Source organism: Choloepus didactylus, chromosome 7 (genome assembly GCF_015220235.1).
Source record: "Choloepus didactylus isolate mChoDid1 chromosome 7, mChoDid1.pri, whole genome shotgun sequence".
Classification (NCBI taxonomy): Eukaryota; Metazoa; Chordata; class Mammalia; order Pilosa; family Megalonychidae; genus Choloepus; species Choloepus didactylus.
The window spans coordinates 109,302,121-109,317,441 of record NC_051313.1 but is presented as its reverse complement, the minus strand read 5'-3'; the positions used below and the strand labels follow the sequence as shown (position 1 = coordinate 109,317,441).

Below are 15,321 nucleotides of genomic sequence, written 5' to 3'. Positions count from 1 at the left end.
GTGAGAAGGAGTGCATAGTCAGTTTCAGATTAGCACTTAGAGAATCAGTTCTTAACACACGTCCATCAGCTTTTATGCAACTTTGTGAGCACATGATTCCTTGGCCTGGGATTCCTCCTATCTCTATACCCACAATAACCCCACACCCTAAACTCATCAGGGAGCCCCAGACATGATGTGTCCCAACTACTAGGTTCTCAGAATCCCCCTGTTTTACTCTGCAGGGCTCAGTGACAAAAACTTAGGGTATCACCTGGTGAAGAATATTGAATATATCAGTTGAGATGTCCACGGGCAAGGCTAGACTGATGGCCGAGTAACTAGAATGAAGGATGGGCAGGAAGCAGGAGTCAGCATGGTGAGAGGCTGTTACCAGACCTTGAGGTTTGCTGGCTGGGGTGGGGGGTTGAGGAGGGTCGGACATCTGACCCCAGGTGAACAGAACTAGCCATTCAGCTGGGCTTTGAATATCAAGGACATCACCTTGGGAGTTGTGGGAAAATGAAGACGCTCCTTCCCCAACTCCAACAGGGGACCTTCACCCTTCTGAACATTTGAGCAATGCTTGAAAAAAGAAAAGAAAAGACAAACGACTGGCTCCAAATCATTTTTTGGTACTCACAGACCGAACTTCTAAAGAACACTGCCAATCTCTGTTTTACAGAAGGAACGGGGTGACCCAGCAGGAACTGATGCATTAGTCAGAGACAGAAGCCACATGCCAGCCCATTCAAGCACCTCTGTGTTCCTAAGCCATGAGTGGTCAGACACACTGGGGAAACCTGGTTAAACACAGTAAAACATGAACTACAGAACTTCTCAGGGTTTCAATATGCTAACGGGCGGTGGCTCTCCGAAAGAGAAGCCTAGTGTGCTATATCCCCAAATTTATTTGGACACAGGACATCTGCAGGGCTGGCACTCTCTAGAAAATACCAGGAAGTCCTGCACTGAGTCTCACTGCCACATGAAAATGCCCATCTCCATACTTCATGCCCTTTCTACACACAGAATGCATAGGACTCCCTTTCCAGGGGCCTCACCCCACCCACCCCTTAGGCCTAGTTCAAATCTTCCTCCTCAAGCCTCCTCCTCCAGGAAGTCTTCCCTGACCACTCAAGGGCACGGTGCGTTTTCCTCTTTGAAAACAATTGGCATTCTATTCTCTGAACACATATCACTTCATTTCATGAAGAGCATTATCCTGCTCTCTGCTGATGCCGTTTTGTACCACTTGCCACAGAATCACTACAAATAGCAATAGCAGGTGCTGTAAAAAGAGTCGTTGCCTGGGAGAGATCAAATCAGGAAGTGATAAAAATGTAGGAGTAATATACAGCCACCTTCTTCAGAAGTACGAGTGTAAAATAGGAAGTCACAGCTGTAAGGCCGGAGGTAAGATGGACAGTGAAGCCACTCCCCCTGACTGGGTGTCCAGCAGAGCAGTTACTGCATCCCCTGTCATGGGGATCCCACAGCAGAAACCCCTCCAGGAGGTCATATCCTGCACTTCCAGCCCCCTCTTGGCTCAGGACAGATGGCACAGCTTGGAGAGCCAGCCCAGGTGCTAGGGTGTGAGGGTCTCAGCCCCATCTCCAGAATGCACGGATTATATCTTCCACACACACCAGTCAGACCACTGTACTGTCTACCCTCAGATTATTTTTTTAAATATCCCAGTATGAAGAACATAATAGTGACACTGGGACTCCCACGTTTACACTAGACTTGTGCCTCCTTTTTCATCCCATTTTATAGCTCTGTCCACATAAAAGCATCTCTGAACAAGGACACTGGTCCTGAAGCGGTCAGTTCTCAGTCATAACAACATAACTCCCATGCCCAAGTGCCTCTGACATCCCAGGTGCCGTCTAAGCTCCACACTCATCGTCTCATTTAGCCCTTAAGCAGCTCCCGTTATCACTGTCCCCCCCCACCCACCCAATGTTACAGATGAAGAAAATGAAGCTCAGAGAGATTAAGCTAAGTAAGGGACAGAGCTAGATTCAAACTGAACTCTCCCTCTCCCCAAAGCCCAAAGGGCGTGACCACGTGCTCTGGGACATCCCTTTGGATCAAGGGTGCACACCAGGGAACAGAGAAACCAACAGCAGATTGGGTGGGGGGAGGCGGGGGAAGACGAGGCACAGGGAAGGGAAGAGAGTGAGAGGAAGGAGAGAGCAGCCTGGGGAGGAGGGGAAGCGAGGGCTATGCACAAGATGCTTGTGGGATTTGGCTTTGGGTCCAGAGTCTTCGGGGGAGTGGGAATGAAGCAGGAGAGTTGCCGTTGGCCGCCTGGAGAAACAAGTCACAAAATATGCAGAAGCCATTTCCTCTCTTGAGGAAGATAAACAATAGATTCATAAACAAATTTTACAAAGCTGTCCAGCTATTTAAAGCACTCTGGTTGGAAAGCATATCCTTTGTGAGGAGACAGCTAATCTCAAAAGAAAATGGTCAACCGTTTCCTTGGGGATTGGAGAGGGCTACACCTCTTCCCAGGCCTTCACCTGCCAGCCCTGTGATCGTTGTCTTTACTATCCTCTCCAGGTCTTGGTTCCCTCCTCTGATAAAAAGAAGGATTAACTCCCACCCCACAGCACTACTGTGGAGAAAGAAGATATGCTTTCTGCAACAAACCAGACCAGACACCCTACCTGATCTTCCCCATTGAAACAACTGATGTACTGGATAAATTTTAAAATATAAAGATTATATGCACATTGCTGAGCTGGTACAAAAGGAAGGATTCTTGAAAGACCAAAAACAAACAAACCAAAGTAGGGACCCTGGGAGGTAAGCTGGCACCAAAGTTGGCTTTTGCCCGGGGGTTTCTGTTGACCCCCAGAGAGTCCAAGTTTCCCCCTTGTGAGCTGCACAGGGTTCAGGAAACAGGAGAAAAAGCCCAGGGATACCCTACTATACAGCTGGGATTCCAAATGGCTCCAGCCTGGTGGAAAAAAAAAATCTCTCCTGAAAATATGTAACCATAAACTGGACTTCACACAGGTTTGCAATCTGAATTCATGCTATTTGTATGGTCAGAAAATCCTTAAGAAGAGAATTTAATTTAAAGTGATTTTTGATTGGTAATGCCCCTGAGACAAATAGCAGGAGTTAGTGCAAATCATCTCTAGAAAAATCAACTTCAGCTCATACCTCAGAGTCCCAAAGATAAATTTCCAAGGAAAATGAGCAGCTCATAGAAAACAACAAGGAGAAAGAAAGAAAACAAGGTACTGTGAGAACAGAAACAACAGATGGCAGAATCAGACCTGCAAAGACTTCAGGTTCAGAATTACCAGACATAAAGTATAAAATTTCTAAGTAGATACTTCAATATTTTAAAGAAATGAAAGAGAAATTTGCAAATATGAGCAAGAAACAAGAGACCATAAAAATGACCAAGCAGATTTGAAAAACAATGGACCAGAACTTCCAGAAATGATAAATAAAGGAAATGAAAGGAAAAAAAAAACCCAACAGATAGGATTAAACAGCATTTGAGAAACAGAATAAGTTACTGAACTGGGAGATAAATCTAAGGAAATTATTCAGAGTACAGCACAGAGAGATAAAGAGATGAAAAATGTAAACAGAAATTAAGAGTAAGAAGGTCTAATATAAATCTAACTGGAATTCCAAAGGAGATAATAGAAAGAATGGGGAAGAGGCAATATGCAAAGAAATAAAGGGTGAGAATTTTCCAGAATTGTTGAAAGACACCAATCTTTAGCCCTAAGAACCCCAATGAAACTGAAACAGAAGACAGAAATTTACACGTAGACATGTCATAATGAAGTTGCAGAATATTAAAGAAGAAAATATATATTTTTAATGTAGCCAAATGTTAGATCATTTATAGAGGAACATCAAGAATCACTTCAATGACCTGAGAGATTATCCAGTAATACAGCTACCTTTCAAAACTGAGAGTAAAATTAAGACTTTTTCAAACCAATAACAGAAGCAAAATAGAAAAAACTTGAGTTTTATCACCAACCGACCCTCACTAAAGGATAATGTTAAAGGATTTATTTTGGGCAGAAAGAAAATGACCCCAGATGAAAGACAGAATGGTGAGGAAAGAGATGGATAAGTTTATGTAGGTAAATCTGTACAAATACTTACTATATAAAACAATGATGTCTAACTTGTAGGGAAAAAAACAGGATAGAACAAAAATACAGAACAACAATAGCATACAAGATGGGATAGGTAGTGATTAGAAGTGAACCAGTCTATGGTTCTTGTACTGTTTGGAAGGAAGGTAAAGACACTGAATAATTTTAGACTTTGACAGGCATGCCTGTTAAAATAGCTGGAGTTCACTACTGAAAGAACAGACATGGACTGCCTAATTTCCAAATCAGATGATGGAAAGTAGAATGAAGGGAAAACATCTCAACCTAAAAGAAAAAGCAGAAAAATTAAAAGTTCATAATCTAAGATGGTAGAAATAAATCAGAATTCATCAATAAGACATATATACGCATTTGACGCATAGATTTCTAAACATCTATGTATCAGATAATATTGACTTCAAATATCTAAAGCAAAAAATTTCAGCACTATAAGGAAAAACTGACATGTCCAGTGGGAAATTTTAACACATCACTCTCAGTGAGTGATAGATTAGTAAGACCAAAACAGTAAAGGAATACCAGCGACATGAATAGCATAATGAGCAAACTTAATTCCATAGACATATATAGAAAACTATCCAGTAACTAAAGAACACACGTTCTTTTCAAGTGCTCATGGAACATTTAAAGAAAAGGTTGAAAAGGGACAAAACACAACAATGGATCACATGGAAGTGACTCAATGCATGCTTGGAACTCTCTCCAAGGATCCAAACCTATTTTAAAAAAGTACAAGGACCCTGTCTTGTTCACTGATGTATCCCCAGAGCCCAGAATAGTGCGTGTCACAGAGGAGGCTCTTAGTATTTACCAAAGAATGAATGATTCTCTGTTGAGGATGGCATAGCTTGAGCAAGCAACTGGCAGGGCAGACACTGAACGTAATGAAGCCCCTTCAAACATGGAAGGAGATGAGAGGCAGGATGAGTGGTACCAGTCTCTAGGGAGAATTTATACAAAAAAAGGAGAGTCAAGACAGCCATCCTCAAATCCAAAGGAGGAGTCACGTGGAAGAGTCTCTGAAAACACAGTCTTCGTGGTTCCCAATGGCAGAGTGAAGACCAAAAGGTAGAAATTACAGAAAGACAGAATATGTCTCAATATCAGGAAGAATTTTCTAGCAATTAACTGCCCAACACTGGTTGGGAATTGGCCTGGAATTCTGTAAGGCCATTGGCACAGGACAGGAGTCTGTCTGGGAAGTACCAGGAGTCACAGACCATGGATGGAGTGGTCTTTCCAATTCCATCCTACCCCAGAGATTCTTTCATCCACAATTCCCTGGATACCCAGTTCTTTAAAAGACCTGCCCAAGGTCCCAGATTCAGGAGGTGGTGGAGGAACACCAAGGACTCCGGTCCCCAGACACTCAATTCGGTGACCTTTCTGCTTTGCCATCAGTCATTCTATTCACTGGAACGAGCACACTTTGTCCAGTTGGGGTGACATGCACTTTCTAAATCTACTGTTGTCCCAGTAAACCCCATTCTTCTAGCACATGGTGAGGGATTACAAAAGTATATCGCATTAGTTAAAATGAAATTCTTGAACCTTTTAGGAGAGGGGCAGCAAGCTCACCTTGACCTCTGCAGCAGATGTCTGAGTTGGGGGCCTGGCTCTGGGGGCTTCTCCTGCGGCCGGCCAGTCATACTGCTCTCATGCTGCTGGACAGGTGGGAAGAGGAGACCTGGTTCTGTGGGGAAAGGAGAAGGAAAAGGTCACTTCATCATTTGCTCCTGGCTCTCAGTCACCATCCTGCGTAGGACACTACCCCTAAGTCCAGGGAGATTCCGAGGCTGTCCTCACCCACTATCAAGTATTTGGGAAGCAGGAAGGCAAGCATTCGATAAACGTTTCCCAAACCCTGCAATGTGCCAGGCACGGCAATAAGGAATGAGGCCATGAAGATACTTAGACACAGTCCCTGCTCTCAAGACACTGTCTAACAGGGAAGAGAGAAGTACTCGTGTTTCATTACAATATAAATCTGGTAAATGCTGTGACTTCCCCAAACTCATTCCACAGACTACCTGCCCCACAGGGGAGGTGAGGCAGCCTGCAAGTACTACAGAGCATGATCCTTCTCAAACTAATTGTGGTTAAGAATCAGTTTGTTTTTTTCTTAAATTTCCAATCCATCACAGATGAATACTTTCATAAAATACAATAAAAAGGAACCGGTAGGAAAAATGAAACGAAAAAATATTCATACAAACTATAAGCCCACTTTTTAATTATCCAGTTCAACAGATTACTTGTCAAATCACTATAAAGCTTCTAAGTGCTTACTATTAGTTTCTGTGCTTATTTTATGGACCCAGTAAACAGTCTGCAGACCAACATCACTCCAGGGACCATGCTTAGAGTCACATCGCTATACCCAGTGCAACTTTCCTAAGATGCCGGGCTGATCTCCTGTTTCAGAAAGGATCTCTGTCTAGAAATAAAAATGATTTCAAATTCAGTCTCTGGACTATGAGAATTTAGTCCAGAGTCTCTCTGTCCAGGAAAGAGAACAATAGCAGGGACTTTGTTTGGCAAAGTGTGGCTTAGGGTTGTCTGGAGCGAGGTGGTGGCACCAATTTGCCAGGTTCAGGTAACAGAGCGTGAGGCTCACCGAACTTGGTCTAAAGCTGTGCCTGGAGTCCTGACCCGATGGCACTGAACTTCCCACCCCTAACCATGGCAACCCTGGCCAACGCTACCTCCCCAAATGAGAAGAACAAAGAGTCATCTATCCAAATGAACTGGGGCATTTCAGAAAATAATTTTCAAAATGTCAAGAGGGCTGCTGGCATTCATTCTCACTATTTAATGCTATAAAAATGATTTTTTTTTTTAAATTGAGAAATCCTTTGTCTGTGACAGCTAGCTCCAAAAAGCCTTTAAATGCCTATTGCCTGAACACTTGAAGGAGAGATTATAAGCTATTTTCACCCATTTGAATGTTTAAGAGAAAGTGCTCACGGCTCTAAACTCTCAGCTTGTAAGTAGATTTTATTTTAAACTTTAGAAGCTAATTCTGCAGAAGAAAAACTTCCATTTTCAAAGGCTTGGATTCCTTTTTTTTTAATGCAAACACACATACACTCTCACTCCCAGCTTCAAATGCTAAATCATTTGCAATTTGGGAGTTTGTTGCTTATGAAATTTAGTGATAAACACATCATAAACATCCCTATAGCAACAGAATGTTTTTGAAGCAATGCCTGTAATGTTACAAAGATTGTGTATCATTATCTCTGAATGTTGGTGAAGAGAAGGTTAGAGAGAATAACTGTTTATGTACAAATAAGTCAGTACAGTAACTGGCAACCTGAACAGCAGACCTTACTGAGAGCTGAACCATGGCAAGGTGAGGAAGCAGGCAGGCACTTCACTCCATGTCCATGAATAAATGTGCCACGCTGACCGTCAACATATGAAAATAACTCTTTGAGGTTCCCCTGGAGCAGCACTGAGTACTTGGAGCTGGTTGTCTTGTGGGTAGGAGTTATGCTTATTCAGCTACATAGCCAACTTTTATAGGTCATCAACCTATCAGGCAACCTATCAGGCAAATGGATTCTTCTTCAAAGGGGCCCAATACAGACATATAAACAAGTAATTATAATTCCCCTTCCCTGCTAAGAAAATACTGGCTGGAGTTAGAGAAAAGGAAATGACGTTGACTAGCTCCATCCATCCATTTGACCGTCTGTTTATCCATCCAGTGTTGACTGGGTGACTAGTATGTACAGGCATACCTTGGAGACACTGTGGTTTCGGTTCCAGACCACCTCAATAAAGTGAGTATCACAATAAAGCAAATTGCACAAGTTTTTTTGGTTTCCCAGTACATATAAAAGTTATGTTTACACTATACTTTAGTCTATTAAGTGTACAATAGTATTACATCTTTAAAAAACCAATGCACACAACTTAATTAAAATGTGACACAGAGATGCAAAGTGAGCACATACTGTTAGAAAAATAGCGCCAATAGACTTGCTCAAGGCAGGGTTGCCATAAACCTTCAATTCGTAAAAACACAGTATCTGCAAAGCACAATAAAGGAATGCACAATAAAACGAGGGATGCCTGTGCCAGGCAAGTGCAAGGCACTATTAGGCAAACAACTGTTGAGTGAAACCAATGCGGCCCCTGCCCTCGTGGAGTTTATAGTCTAATGGGGAACCAACGTTTAAAAAGTATATATTTTTCATGCCCCTCCCCAAATGCATAACAACATATGACAGGGGGTAGACCTAATATGGAAAAGGGTCAGTGGTGGGTTCCCTAAATAATTAACTCTAACCTGAGCGCTAAGAATTAATTACTGAAGCAAAGTAGAGAGGGCAGGAGGGGAAGGGTAAAGAGAGAGTGTTCAGGTGCAGTGAGTAGCCTGTGCAAAGGTCCTGTGGCAGGAAGGATCACGGCACACAATAACTGTGGTATTCAAGATGGGTATTCAAGATGGGCATTAAAGATGTGCAGGTTTTACAAAAAAGTGCCCAGGAAGTTACCTAAGGCAACCCAAGAACATAATGTGCATCATCTGCTAAATTTTTCCTCTTCCTAAACTGGCACGAGACATCCAAAACAGAGGCCTCCTTGAACACCCTCCCAATTTGTAATAAGGACTCTTAAATACTTTTCTCTGCAACAGTGGTAACAGTTAAATTCAGTTTGGCCGCTGGTAAAGTTAGTAGGTCAACTCTGACATAAGACTGACAAGACAGTGGGTGTGGGTTATGGGATCTGGATAAACATCCTACTATTAAAATTACTGCTGGAGAACTTTTAAGGTAGAAGTTGCTTTAAAGAGGGCGACACAATTTCATCATGCACAGAGAATGAGCTCTGGAGCCAAGCTGACCTGGGTTCTAGCCCACCCCTCACTGGCTGTATGGCCTTGTTCCTCTTCTGTAAATTGGGGTTAGCAGCAACTTCCTCGCAGGGGTCTCATGGAGATCAGTGAGAACACAGGTCCTGCATTCAGCATAGTACCTGGCTCCCAAAAGGCCCTGGATAAGTGGTCGTGTTACTATCACTCCATGCCCATGGAGGGGGGATGGTCATGTCCCTCTCTCAATGCAAAAATCCACAGAATCCATGAAAGCTGCAGGGCAGCTTTGCAAAGGCTGGAGGGTCAGCTATCACTGCACAGGAGTCCTGATGACTCACCATCTCCTGGTATGTGCTATCAGGATCCCCACCACTGCACCAAAGGGTCCCAGCTGGAAGCCCCTCTGCTCACCAGAACTCATCCTCACTGTGTCACACCCTATCTGACTCAGGCTTGACCTCTCCAGAACAATCTGGATACCATCCTGGGGGCTTACCCAAGGTTCCACCTGAGAGCTCAGGGCTGGAGGCTGCAGACCTGGATTCTAGATCCAGCTCTACTACTAACAACTGGGAGTGCCTGGGACAAGCAGCCGAATCTCAGTGGTAGAGGAAGTGGAACAGCTACCACATCCAGAAGGCCTTACATGGGCCAGACATGGTGCTGGGACTTCCCAGACAGCATTTCAAACATCTACAACAATCCTGCAGAGTCGCTGCTGGTATCATCTTTATAAGTGATGGCCCGGTGACTTCCCCAAGGCCACAGAACTGTGAGTGGCAGAGCCAGGGTGTTAAGCACCAAAGCCCTTTTCTTTACCCCATGTCCTCTCATGGGGGAGGAAATCTTATCTCCTTCCCATATCACCAATGAGAAAACAGCACTGGAAGACTGCACGACTTTCCAAGGACCCACAGCCAGCAGCATCTCACCAGGCAAGGTCAGAATCTGTATATCCTGCACTGAGCTCTGGGCCTCAGTTTCCCTCTGCACAATGGAGATAAATTCTGCCTTACATACTACACCACTGTTAGAATTAAAGGGGAATGAAGATTTAAAGGCAACTTGGGGAGGAAAAAAGATCTAATATCCAGAAATGAGCACTTTAAATAGGTACTTACAAAGCCCCAATTAAAGAGAAAGGGTTTTCCCAGCCACGATGCTGTTGAAACAAAAAGAACAGTTCACATCCCACCAGGCAGGGTGGAAGGGGGTGGCAGGGCGGGTGGGACACTCAGCCAGGGGGAGGGGGGGAACGCAGGATATAAACTAGGGGCTTGTGGAATGGGAAGCAGCAGGACCAAATGAAGTGTGAAGAATTCCCTCCATGCCACCCACAATAAATTATAAATTGGCACAGATTTTAAAAAGAAGGGGAGGGGGGAGGAGAAGAAATAGGAAGACGACAAGTTGCATCTAAGAGACAGTGCTGAGAGGAAGATTCCAGTCGTTTGAGGCCAACTACTCCGCAAATCAGTTCTATGTAAAGAAGATGGGAGCACGGAAGATTTAATTTTCAACTGAGGCACATCACCCAACAACCAGGGGAGACCTGGAAGCTTTTCAAATGTGGGGAGAACCCTGATTCTTACGCTAAACCTCTCTCCTCTCCTTTTGGTGTCCACCTCCTTCCTTACCCACACTCCCTAGGAGAAGGAGAGAAGAGTTTCCAGGGGCTGGGGGAGGAGTCCTGTCCAGACCATTATAAGACTTAGTTGCTCATTCCAGAATGCAGGTGGATGGAAGCTGGACCTTTCAGACGGACCCTGGAGCAGTGCAAACATGGGGAGCTTTTTAGATGGGCTCATCGTTGGCCAACAACGGTTGGCAGCCACCATCCAGTCCCCATTTTTGTCTCAGGCCTCCCACCCCCTTGCTTACGGCTCCAACCCGCTTGTTTTACAGGTCCTCAAGCACTCCAAGCTTGTTCCTGCCCCAGGGACTTTGCACACACACTGGTTCTTCTGCCCGGGATGCTCTTCTCCAAGGAACCCCCTCATTAATGTCTACTCATCTTTCAGGTTACAGCTATTACAGGCTCAGTGAGATTTCTCTGACCCTACGGTAATTTCAGTGTGCAGCAGCACTTATTACCATTGTGGTTAATTAATTTGGTCATTAACTGGTTGGTCTCCCCAGTCAGACTGCAAGCTCTACGAGGGCAGGGGCTGTGCCTGCTTTTTCACCATGCCCACCATCTAGGGCAGCAGTTCTCAATCCTGATTGTACATTAGCATCACCTGGGGAACTTAACGTGCACACCTAGGCCTGGGCCCCTGCCCAAACCTATTAAACGAGACTGTGTAAAGCTCATCAGGTGTTTGCAATGTGTGGCCCACCAAGATTGAGAACTGCTGACTTAGATGCCCTGAGGGCTGGGTTTGTGTCCTCCAGCAATCTTGAAGTGGCTCAGGGAGCTACAGTAGGACCTTGCTCCCTCTGCTTGTTTATACAATGTATCATTTAAATGCTGTTTTCCACCCTTGAGATTATATTTTGAGGAAATTCTGGAAAGGGAAACAGAATCCTCATTGTTAAGAGAAATACTGCTCCTTTCATCAAGTGATCTCCATATAGCCCCCTCCCCAACCATCCTCTGTCCCCTTACCCTGGTTTATCACCTTTATCCTCAGGGCCATAGGAGTAACCTGATGTGGTCTTAAAGTACACTTAAATGTTGGGAGTGAAACCCCGTAATTTTTCATTAAAACAGGCTCAGTTCCACTGTGCAGTAAAATGCAAAATTTCATGTTAAATTCTATTAAAGCAGGAGAGTTCAAAGCCAGTTTGTGAAGGGACGGGCTCTCCAGGGCAGCCCAGGGTGGACAGGCAGGAGTGCTTTCCAGAAACACATCCCTGGGGCTTTGTGGGAAGCAGGCTCATTCATGGCTCATTCATGGGGGCAGGTTATACGCGCTGATCTGGCCTACCCAGGCAAGCCCAGAGCAAGCAGGTCTTACGCACCCCACCTGCCTACCCCTTACTGGGCGGCAGGGAAGGTGTGTGAAAAAATCCAACTGCTATTAAAACAGCACAGGAAGTAATACTGCTGAATCAGACTTGGCTATCCTCAGATGATTGGGGTGTACATTAAAGTGTGAGAAACACTGGCCTCTCTAGAGGCTGTTCAATACCACAGCCATGAGCCATGGTGGCTATTTAAATTAAAATTAATTAAAATTAAATTAACTTAAAAAGTCAAGTCTTCAGTTGCACTAGCCACATTTCAGGTGCTCAACGGCCACCTGTGGCTAGCAGCTGTCTTATTGGATGGCACAGAACAGAACATTTCAATCATCACAGAAAGATCCACCAGCCAGCACTGAGCAGGGTTTCTCAACCCTGGCACGCTGGACATTTGGGGCTGGATAATTTCTTGTGGTGGGGGTCTTCCTGTGCATGGTAGAGCAGTAGTTCTCAACCTGGGCGATTCTGCCCCCACCCAGGGGACACTTGGTAACATCTGTCTGGTGCTACTGGCATCCAGTGGGTAGAAGCCAGGGCTGCTGCTAAACATCCTACAATGCACAGTCCCCACTACTCCAAAATGTCAGTAGTGCTGAGGTTGAGAAACCCTGCTCTAGAGTAACCAACAAAACAAAACAAAAGCAAATCAAAAAACCCATGGCCAATCTCAGTAAAAGTGGTGGCAAGAGACTCAGGAGACCAAAGTGCTGCTCCTTTCCCGTGCCAAATTCAGTACCCTGAGATGCTACTCTCTGAGCAAACAGGTGTTATCTATTTTGCCAAGAATGCAGAGTAAGAAGTCCTGGTTTTCAGAACTAATCTGCAAGCTCATTACTAAAACAAAGTCCCTACACTTCAAATCTCAAGGGCTGAAAAAGGAAGAAATTCATTTTTGGAATAGGTGATAAATTCTGCACAGAAACTATAATAGCTTGTTGGTTAGATAGAGTCAATCATTTATCTATTTATTTAAAAGTATTTAGTGAGCACCTACTATGTGTCAGGCACTCTTATAGTGCTGGAAACAAAGCAGTGAATAAAAAATCCAGGTGCCTGTGCTTGTGGAGCCAGCATTCTAGTGGAAAAGCCAAAAGTACACGAGCAAAGAAATAAATGTAAATATAATGGGGGCCATGATAAGTGTTATGCAGAAATATCAACCAGGGTAAGGGGACGGAGGAGTGATGGGGAATGGGTGGGGTCTATCTGGAGAAGGGTGACCAGGGAAGGCCTCTAAGAAGAGGTGACATCTGGGCACCTGAGATTCATCCAGGTGACTCAGTGGGAAGAGAGGAAACACTGGGTGCTAAGTCCTTCAGCAAAACAAAGTTGGGGTGTCCTAGGAACTTACAAAAGCAATGTGGCTTTGGTACATGGTAGGTAAGGGGGGGTGTTGGCAGGTGAGAAGCAGCAGGGGCCAGACCAAGAAGGGCCTCCAGGCCATGCAGACAGGAAATCATTGAAGGGCTCTGTGCAGGGGAGAGATAGGGTATGATTAACTTTTCACATGAAGAACAAACTGTGGAGGAGAAGAGAGGGAAAGAAGAGACCAGTTATGAGGCTGCTGCAGTCTTCCAGGCAGGAGATGGCAAAGGCTTAATACTATTAATTAATAAATATTAATATTAGTTCCCTACCTGATCAATGCTATCAATATTCTATTTCAGATATACTATGGGTAGACCAAGCACCCCATTCAAGCTTCGTCTATGAGAAAATTCATTCTGAGCTCCAAATGACCAACTTGAAACCTTCTCCCATACACCTGGGTTTTTAAGTTGGGGACTGTGTGGTCTGGTAGAACACAAAAGGAAAGGCAGTTGGGGACCAGAGCAGATTACCAAAAGGAAAACAGATGTATCCCTCGATCATCTCTTTTCCCCAAAACCATCAGAGAAGAGGAGTCTGCAAAGGGCCTTCCTACCATAATTCTTCCAAGGGTTGTTGGGCAGCGGATGGATGAGACCCAGCTGTTCAGCTAAAGGCAGAACAGAAGGGAAAGGAAGGATTCTCCCAGGTGGATGGCACTGTAGCTGTTTCCAGAGGAGGGCAAGGAATATTTTTCAAAAGCATTGGAGCTTCTGCTTCTGAGATTTCTGAGGATTTAAGGCAACACAGAGTCATGGAAATAGCCATGGACTCAGTAGATTTAGGGTGGAATAATCCAGATGCACTTCTTAGAAATTGCACGACACTAGGCATTTCACCCAAGCGCTCTGATCATTGCCTCTTCTGAAAAATGGGAACAATATCCCCTCTGCCTCTCCTTATGATGGACCAAATCAGATGATTCTGTGCTGAAAGTGTATGACAAATTCCAGTCCATGTGCTGGAGTCTGGGCATCTAGATACGCTGGAGCATCCTTCACATGCATGTGGGCTTGTGTCTCAGTCACATACAGGTAATACAGCCTTATGCATGGAAAGGTGCTTCCTTTTCATTAATTCCTCTAATCAACACACATTCAATGGGTCTTACTGCCAGACTTGGTGTTCGGAAGAAACAGCAAGTAAGACGCAGCCCCTGCCTCCAGGAGCACAAGGGCAGTGGGAGAGACAGACATGAATCGGTTCCTCTAATATTCCTTTTCCTTGGTGCTTGGTGGTCAGTGCCCAGGGATAGTTTTCATGCCTTTAGACTAGAATCACCAGGCTTCTAGGGCCTGCAAACCTCCTCTTGTCTATGTGCAGCTTGCAGTAGACAAGACGGCCTGCCCATGGCAAGAGGGTCTAGTGTGGGAAAAGCTGGCGAGAGAAAGGCAGGCCTGGCTGGGCAGACAGAGGAACCAGGAGAAGCATTTGCCTTCGGTAAGCCTTCCTTCCAGCTGCCACTTCCTCCCTCCTGCAGAAACCGCTCCAAGGTTAAAAGAAGGCCAGGTGGGGTCAGGGGCCAGAACACCTACTCCTGGATGGCCTGGGCTCAGCTTCCCTCCAGCACATCCCAAGGAATGTCTTGAAGGCCCAGCTGAGTCATTGGCAGCAGAGAGGAGGCCTTATAAGAGTAACTCCGAGTCTAAGGCTCCTGTATTCATTTTATTCATGATACAAAGAACAAAAAGGCAAGGCAGGAAGCAGAGGAGGAAAGTGTCGTTCAGATCAGTTTTCTTCAAATGACAAGCCGCCAGGAACTCGCTTGCTGAGCCCTATCGTTCTCCCCTATTGGAACGATTATATAAGCAGAAGAGAGGGTCTTCTTTGCAAACTCCTCAACTCCGCCACCCACCCCCCTCTCTCCCTTTGTCTCCTCCAAATCTGAGCCTGTCCAGTGACCCCTGCTAGGATGCAAAATGGGCCTCAGGATGTACCCTCTACTGAGACATCTGCCCTGGAAAAGGCAATGTCCCTGAAGATCAAAGAGCCTCGGTGCAGCCCAGGGCTGGG

The 15,321-nt window shown here is 45.0% G+C and overlaps 1 protein-coding gene across 13 annotated transcripts in view; it reads right to left on the bottom strand.

The window, feature by feature from the left end:
- TRERF1 (transcriptional regulating factor 1) overlaps positions 1-15,321 on the bottom strand; it is a 205,209-nt gene that overhangs the window by 68,043 nt on the left and 121,845 nt on the right. For all 13 annotated transcript variants that reach the window (XM_037842425.1, XM_037842424.1, XM_037842430.1 and 10 more), the window contains one exon: positions 5,724-5,838. The gene's annotated coding sequence lies outside the window, so the exon portion shown is untranslated. The remainder of the gene's footprint in view (positions 1-5,723; positions 5,839-15,321) is intronic.